We start from the raw sequence: 9,167 nt of genomic DNA, 5'->3' as shown, positions 1-9,167 counted from the left end.
AGTGTTTAAATGCTTACATATACACACACAGTAACTGTCCCTTCACACATAGGACTAAGTGAACACTGTGATACGTCTGACCTTCAGTCCGAAGCTGAAACTCAGACCAGTCATAAAAGAAAGCACAAGTAAAACTTTTTTTATTCACAAACATATCTTTGATGGTTAAGAATTTATAATCTTGTCTTTTGTACATATCTGTGATGCTTGAATACTGCAATATAACCACATAATATAGTCCAAAAAGTGTAAGTTTGTAAACTTTTTAAAAATGCAAAGCCGTGTACACTTGTGCACTTCAAAAATTCCTTGTATACTGCACCTTCTTGCACATCTCCGTTTCCTGTGTGTGTTGTTATAAATCAAACTGTAACTTTAGGAAAAAATATGCCAAAAGAACATTTGTAATTACTTATGAACTTTTTCTACTTATTTCTTTAGACCAAATCCCCTGTACACATATAGTGACTCAGAGGATGAGCAGCCCACAAAAAAACGGTTTCCCCAGGCACCTCGAGTGAAAATACCAGGTAATAAAATAATGTCTAGTGTCTGTGTACATATCTGTGTGTGACACATGGAAACTTTTTGGACAAGTTGTCTGTATTCTTAAATACTTTAAAAAATTTATCTTTTTCTAAACAGCCCTCACCACTCCGCAGTCTTCCCCCCAGCCCACTGACAGCAGACATCATAATGCCCCTCCCAGCTTCCGGCACCTTTCGCCACTCCTGCAGAACACTCCAAACGACACAGCTTTGCAATCTCCCCAGCATGCAGAGTCTGATGTCGAGGCCTTCCCTATAGATGGTATGCTTTTGAAATTGTTTTAAAGCTGAATCACAATGTCATTGTGCACTTATCTTCAAAACACCAGTTTATACTCCTGAATGTCATCTTGTTGTGATTTGTTTTTCTGTAGATTCCAGAGACTCGGTGAGGCCACTATTACAAGGCAAGTTCGAACATCTTGGAATTTCAGATTTTACATGGTATAAATGGTAAATGGCCTATATTTGTACAGCGCTTTAACTGGTCCCTAAGGACCCCAAAGCGCTTTACACATTCAGTCATCCACCCATTCACACACACATTCACGCACTGGTGATGGCAAGCTACATATACAAATATCATATATATGTGACAGGCAAAAACTAGCAAACACTTTTAGCAGTTAAAATAACTAATACTTGAATGCAGAATGTTACACCATCACTTATGGATATATTAGTTTTTCGCCTCTCACTGCTTAAGCCATTAATCTTTCTGGAATTGTTCTTTGAAACAGATGCGACCTCACAAAAGATGTTAACTATGCTGTCAGACCTGACGAGATCTCTTAACTCCGTGAGGAGGTCAGAGCCATCCGCAATACCAGCTCCAATGAATCGGTAGATGCTGGGGTACTCCCTTTGGATTTGCCCTTGCACAACATTGAGGAGCTAAACAATGCAGAGGCAGCTCTTCAATTGCAAGAGGCAAATAAGGCAATGGTAAGTATATAAAGCTTATGTACACTTTGTAACTATAAAGTGTAATAGCTGTCAGACGTGATTTAAATGCATAACAGCGGCATACACGCAAGCACTTGCATACACATTTAAGACATGAGACACGCTAATTCTATCTCTTAAAATGTGTCTATAGGTGAGACGCTTTGCCTTGATTGGAGGGACCACACTGGAGGTGCAAGTCCGCCGTGTAATGGCTTATGCCATCACAAACGAGCTGGCCTCAGTACTAAACTGGGCAGGGAAAAAAACAAAGGACCAGACGAAGCAAAAAAGGGCATTTAAAGATACTGCGCTGTGCAGATGCATATTTGGTAAGTTTTACCGTTTATTGTAGTTTTATGAGGCTAAAGTGAACAATAAAGGGATCGATTGATCTGCTGGGTGTGTTTCACATGTCCTATGTCCGGTTTTTGCTATATTACTTTGTCTTTTTTAATAACAAGACTTTCATGTCTGGTTAATCTGGAGATGGAGTCTTTGGTCTTTGGCTTGTTTAGTCCTCGGGTTGTAGTTTGTACAGCCCGAGGACCCCATGTTTATTTTGTTTTAAAGGATGCACGGCACACCATGCTAAGACTTATCACTTTTTCCGCTCATAGCTCTTTGGGAATCAAATGCGGCAGTTTGCAGATTTACGCCTGGTGACTTTCATGTTTATCAGCCTAGGAGTTTACATACTTTCTCCCCGCTGAACACAGATAACAAGAACTTATTCATGTGCTCTAATTCACTTTTTTTGTTTGTGTGTGTGTGTGTGTATTTTTGTCCTAGATGGCCTGACGCAGCAGTTAGGGGCAAACTCTATGTATGTATAGAGACTTCCGGCGCCCCCCGTGTGCGGCAGCCTGTTACAGCAGCTCTGCTCATTCTGAGTTTCTTTCTTTCTTATCTTTTTTCTTCTCGTAATTTTTATAACTAACGTATTAGTAATTAGACTCTGCAACCATGTTCTACCGTTTTGTGCTAGTTCTGGTTGTTTTTCTTAGTTTTTTTCTACTTTTTTCACCCGTGTCTGGGGACCCAGAGCAGGGATCCTTTGTTTACAGTAGGGATCAGCTGTTAGCGCTGCGTCCAGCAGCGGTACTGCCGGCGGACAGACTCGACATTCCCAGTGAACTGAGGAAGAAAAGACGGGGGTGTCGTGCTGGGAAGGAGCGCCGTCGCCCGAGAAGGAGACGTTATCGACCATCTCTTCCTTCTGTAATTATTGGAAACGTACGATCTCTGCTCAATAAGATGGATGAGCTAACGTCGCTAACCTGGTCACAGAGGGAGTACCGGCAATGTAGCATCATGATGCTAACGGAGTCGTGGCTAACACCGCTAACTCTGGACACGAGCGTGACACTACCGGGATTCCAGCTGCTGCGAGCGGACAGGACGAGCGAGAGCGGTAAGAGGAAAGGAGGGGGACTGGCAGTGTTTGTGAATGACAGATGGTGTAACCCTGGGCACATCACTGTGAAAGAACAACTCTGCAGCAGAGACATTGAGCTGTTAGCCGTTAGCATGCGTCCATACTACCTGCCCCGGGAATTCTCGCATGTTATCGCGATAACAGCGTATGTCCCCCCCTCGGCCAACGCGGATGCAGCCTGTGACACTCTCCACTCTGTGGTCAGCAGACTGCAAACACAATCTCCGAGAGCCCTCTTCATAATATCAGGGGACTTCAATCATGCCTCACTGGACTCCACACTGCCCACCTTCACCCAGTATGTGACCTGCCCAACCAGAGACAATAAAACACTGGACTTACTGTATGCCAATGCTGAAGAGGCATACAGTTCATCACCTCTCCCTCCCCTGGGCAGATCTGATCACAACCTGGTGCACCTTGTCCCTGTGTATGAGCCCTTAGTGCGCAGGGAGCCACCAGCCACCCGCACAGTGCAGAGATGGTCAGAGGAGAGCGAGGAGGCTCTTAAGGATTGTTTTGAGTCCACTGTGTGGGAGGTGATCTGTGACGACCATGGAGAGGACATCGACAGCCTTACTACATGCATTACTGACTATATTAATTTCTGTGTGGATAACACCGTACCTACCAGGACTGTGCGGTGTTTCTCCAACAACAAACCTTGGATTACCCCAGAAATTAAAGCCGTCCTCAAGCAGAAGAGGAGGGCCTTCAAATCCAGAGACAAAGAGGAGTTGAAAAGGGTGCAGAGAGAGCTGAGGGGACTGATAAGAAATGGGAAGGACAGCTACAGGCAGAAGATGGAGAACCAGCTTCAGCAAAATAACGTTGGTGAAGTCTGGAGAGGCCTCAGAACCATCTCAGGCCACAAACATCAGAACTCTCTGCCTGGGAGGGATGTGAGGTGGGCAAATGAACTGAATCATTTCTTCAACAGATTTGATTCATCCATGAGGCAGTCTCCAACATCAGCTGCAGACTTACCCACCCCCACTGCTGCTGTTCCACCTCTGACACCTCAGACACTTCACACCTCCTCTACTCACCCTGCTCACTCCTCCCCACCCCCAACAACAGCATCCAATACACACTCAACACAAGGCTCCAGCCTGTCTCTCTCAACCACCCAGGTTCGGAGGGAACTGAGGAGGATTAAAGCCAAGAAGGCAGCGGGTCCAGATGGCATCAGCTCGAGGGTCGTCAGGTCCTGCGCGGACCAACTGTGTGGGGTGATGGAGCACCTCTTCAACCTGAGCCTGAGGCTGGGAAGAGTCCCACAGCTCTGGAAAACTTCCTGTGTTGTTCCAGTGCCAAAGACTTCACGCCCCAAGGACCTCAACAGCTACAGGCCGGTGGCTCTGACATCCCACCTGATGAAGACCCTGGAGCGGCTGGTCCTGGCTCAGCTTCGGCACCTTGTGAGCTCATCACTGGACCCACTTCAGTTTGCCTACCAGCCTGGCATTGGAGCGGATGATGCCGTCATTCATCTCCTACATCGTTCCCTCGCTCACCTGGAGACCGCTGGGAGCACTGTGAGAATCACGTTCTTTGATTTCTCCAGTGCCTTTAACACCATTCTTCCCTCGGTTCTGAAGGACAAGCTGGAAAACTCTGGAGTGGACCATCACCTCACTACCCCCAGATAGCAAGGAAACATTGAAACAATGTTGAGTCAATATCAGGCAACGTCATTGAAGCAACGTTGAAGTGTGACGTTGACCCAACATCACTCTTGCACCCATTTTTAACGTTGAAACAACGTCAGGTTTTGATGTTGAATCAATGTTGAAACCTGACATTGATTCTACGTTTACTCCGGGATGGGGATGGATGATGTGCGTCCTGCGCGCCACCCGTACGATCTGGAGCATATCTGGACTGCTTGAGCAAAGACCAACTCAGACATAGAGTTCGCCCCTACGCCAGGCCATCTAGGACAAAAATAGACACACACACAAAAAAACAAAGACAAAAAAAAGGGAATTAGAGCACATAAATAAGCTCTTGTTAATTGTCTTCAGCAGGGAGAAAGTATGTAAACTCCTAGGCTGATAAACATGAAAGTCACCAGGCGGAAATCAGCAAACTGCCGCATTTGATTCCCAAAGAGCTATAAGCTGAAAATGTGATATGTCTTAGCATGGTGTGCCATGTATCCTTTAAAAAAAACGAAAACATGGGGTCCTCGGGCTGTACAAAGTGTACAACCCGAGGACAAAACAAGCCAAAGACCAAAGACTCCATCTCCAGATTAACCGGACATGAAAGTCTTGTTATTAAGAAAGACAAAGTAATATAGCAAAAACCAGACATAGGAAATGTGAAACGCACCCAGCACATCAATTGATCCCTTTATTGTTCACTTTAGGCTAATAAAACTACAATAAATGTTAAAACTTACCAAATATGCATCTGCACAGCGCTGTCTCTTTAAATGCCCTTTTTTGCTTTGTCTGGTCCTTGGTTTTTTTCCCCTGCCCAGTTGAGTACAGAGGCCAGCTCCTTTGTAATGGCATAAACCATTACACGGCGGACTCGCACCTCCAGTGTGGTTCAGCAGCACCAATCAACGCAAAGCGTCTCACCTATAGACACATTTTATGAGATGGAATCAGCGTGTCTCATGTCTTAAATGTGTATGCAAGTGCTTGTGTGTTTACTTCATGTAATTGATGATAGAAACATGTCATTTAGTTTTCCCTAAAGCCTGATTTTCAAGTCATACAAAGAATAAACCAAAGTATTGGCAGTACAATGTATTTCTAGTCCCTTTTGTTGGATATTCATTTGTTAGTTCTTGTAACTGCTAAAAGTGTTACAAGAACTTTTAGCAGTTCTTGTAACACTTTTATATGTGACAGTTTTTGCCTGTCACATATATTTGTTATACCATGTATACCATGTAAACTGTGAAATTCCAAGATTTGCAAACTTGCCTTGTAATAGTGGCCTCACAGAGTCTCTGGAACCTACAGAAAAAAGAAAAAATCACAACAAGATGACATTCAGGAGTATAAATTGTGTGTGCGAATTGAAGCGAGTGCTCTCCAATCATCAAAAGTAACAAAGTCATTGAACACGTTTATACAGTTAACTTTACGTTTATCAATCATATATCACAGATTTAGAATTTTTTGTAGTACTAAGCAACTACAGAGCGAAAGTCGACGGCAAGAACAAAGGAAACCTCGAAGCGTTAAAGCTAGCTTTGTAAGGGAATATAACGAAGAAATTATGAAACAAAAATGTTTTCTTTGTTGATATACTTTGTTCGCAGTGTAATTTATTTGTTGCCGGATTGCAAGAAGTAGACACAATTTCGGCAACGTAACGAGTTTTTTACTGTTATTCAAATCCAAACATGGAAATAACGAGTAGGAAAAAAAAAAATCATTCATTCTTACCTTATACTAATCGTGGTGCAGGCCAGTGCAGTGCATGAACTGATGCCTTCTCCGGTCAATTCCGCTGAGAGTAAATCAAATGTCCCGCTCTACTATAGAAGACAATGAATACCTGGGGGGATGTACCAATGTGAGAGGGGTGCTGCGGAATAGTCCAAGTGATCGCTGCTTTAATTTCCCGGTCAACTATACATAAATTGCACGTAGACACGATTTTTTAAAGCTGGTGAACTAGACCAAGTCATTGATAACAAATGAACAATAAATCTACTTCTGACGAAGTTGTGTTTTTGTATTTTCCTACTCAGTTGTATATAGTATTTGTATTTGTATTTTATTCTATTGTATATATTATTCTATTCTATTTTATTCTATTGTACATAGTATTTTATTTTATTTTATTGCATTCCAGTGTTTTCTAATTTCTGCTACATAACTTTGCACTTTTGCTGTAACAAAACAAATTTCCCACCTGTGGGACTAATAAAGGCCATCTTATCTTATCTTATCTTATGTCAGAGTTTGTTTTTGCACAGGCAGTGCAGAAATGGCTCCGATACGCCCCAGACCGTTTGGGTGGCGCAGGACGCACATCATCCATCCCCATCCCGGAGAAAAAACTACAAAGCTATGTTAAAATATAAATGTAAATAGAAAACTGTGCTTTAATAAAGTATTTAGCAAACGAAACATGTCTATTGACCTTTTTTTGTTTAGTTTTTTTTTCTCTGTTACATCACATGCAATGCTTTCTTATTTTAGGATATTACAGTTTTTTCTGAATGCTTAAACCCTAACTGTGATTTTCATAGCACAATTTCTAAAACTATTAATAGTTATAGCAAAACCACTCACTGAGTTTGCAAAACTAAAAGCACAAACACTGCTTTGCACTCAGTTTGCCATTTTGTAACACACACTTTGCAAAACTGTAGGCACAACTCACTGCTTACACTCAATTACCAAATTTCCAACACACTCCTCGCAAAATTATACACATGTATGGCTATCATTAACACTATTTTGCCAACTGTCTGGCACACTTTCACGTGTGAAAACTGTTTTAGAAAATTAGTCCACTTTGCAATCAGCCTAAGAACTATAAACAGGCCACAGGTAAGCTGTCTATGTGGAGTACAATGGAAGGAGCAGCAAGAGTGAGAAGAGTGAGAATCAGAGTAGGCCGAGGGAGAGGACGTGGAGGTGAAGAAGCTGGAGGAAAAGGACGTGGAGGAGCAAGAAGAGGACGAGGAGGGGAAAGAGGAAGGGTAAGAAGAGTAAGAAACAGAATAACTGATGACATCAGAGCTACAATAGTGGACCGTGTCATCAACCATGGGATGACCCTGAGGGAAGCTGGCCAATGGGTTCAGCCTAAACTGAGCCGCTACACTGTGGCAGGCATCATGAGGACATTTCAAAATGAAAATCGGTAAGTACTTTGTAGCACTGCCATACTCTAATGAGAAACACAACAGTACCATACATGCAAAAATACTGAAATTGTTACTTTACAGAATTGCTAGACATCCAGATGTTGGGGGCAGAGGCAGAATGTTCACTCCAGAGCAAGAGACCCATATAGTGAACATGGTGATTGCCAATACAGTTTTTTCTGAATGCTTAAACCCTAACTGTGATTCTTATAGCACAATTTCTAAAACTATTAATACTTATAGCAAAACCACTCACTGAGTTTGCAAAACTAAAAGCACAAACACTGCTTTGCACTGAGTTTGCCATTTTGTAACACACACTTTGCAAAACTGTAGGCACAATTCACTGCTTACACTCAATTACCAAATTTCCAACACACTCCTAGCAAAACTATACACATTTATGGCCATTATTTATGCTATTTTGCCAACTGTCTGGCACACTTTCACATGTGAAAACTTTTTTAGATAATTAGTTCACTTTGCAATCAGCCTAAGCACAATAATACAGGTAAGCTCTGTGTGTGGAGTACAGTGGAGGGAGCAGGAAGAGTGAGAAGTAGAGGAGGCCGAGGAATAGGACGTGGAGGTGAAGAAGTAGGACGAAGAGGACAACAAGGACAAGGAGGAGCAAGAGGAGGATGAGGAGGGGGGGAGGACGAGGAGGGGGGAGAGGAAGGGTAAGAAGAGTAAGAAATAGAATTGCTGATGACATCAGAGCTACAATAGTGGACCATGTAATCAACCATGGAGTGATGAGGGAAGCTGGCCAACGGTTCAGCCTAACTCGAGCTGCTACACTGTAGCAAGCATCATAAGGACACTTCGAAATCAGAATCAGTTAGTACAGTCACTTTGCACTAAGACTTGTAGCACTGCCATATGCCAATGAGAAACACAAAAATACCATACATGTAAAAATACTGAAATTGTTACTTTACAGAATTGCTAGACGACCAGATGCTGGGGCAGAGAAAGCATGTTCACTGCAGACCAAGAAACCCTTATAGTCAATATGGCGATTGCAAATAATCCATTACTTGGAAATAAACACTTGTGTTTGTTTTGATGTGTGTGAATAAACACCAGTACCAGAAGTTTGGATCCCTCTATGCTTACGGATCTATGACAAAAGTATGAGCTCAAACTGACATGGCCTACCTTGTGCACAGAGAAAGCAAAAGTCAGATGTGTTTTGTATTCATACCATCAGTGTGTAGTTGGCACATTGTGTGCTTAGAAGATGATGGCTTGTGTGTACTGTTTGATATGAAAACATCATTTTTACGAAGGTGTGAAGAGTTAATCTAGCTGTGTTCGCTTTTGCAAGAGAACTACAATGTTTTGATAATTGGGTGACAAGTTTTCTTATTTGTGTGAAGAGTTTTGC

At 42.6% G+C, this 9,167-nt stretch overlaps 1 long non-coding RNA gene across 1 annotated transcript; it reads left to right on the top strand.

Moving 5' to 3' along the window:
• Positions 1–1,347: 1,347 nt before the first annotated feature.
• On the top strand, positions 1,348–2,321 carry LOC112843916 (uncharacterized). Its single transcript, XR_003216473.1, has 3 exons — positions 1,348–1,493; positions 1,648–1,825; positions 2,286–2,321. It is a non-coding gene; the product is annotated as an uncharacterized LOC112843916 (long non-coding RNA).
• Positions 2,322–9,167: the final 6,846 nt, after the last annotated feature.

This window comes from Oreochromis niloticus, linkage group LG3 (genome assembly GCF_001858045.2).
Source record: "Oreochromis niloticus isolate F11D_XX linkage group LG3, O_niloticus_UMD_NMBU, whole genome shotgun sequence".
NCBI lineage: Eukaryota > Metazoa > Chordata > Actinopteri > Cichliformes > Cichlidae > Oreochromis > Oreochromis niloticus.
The sequence above is the reverse complement of the archived record's forward strand: the minus strand, read 5'-3'. Positions and strand labels throughout refer to the sequence as shown.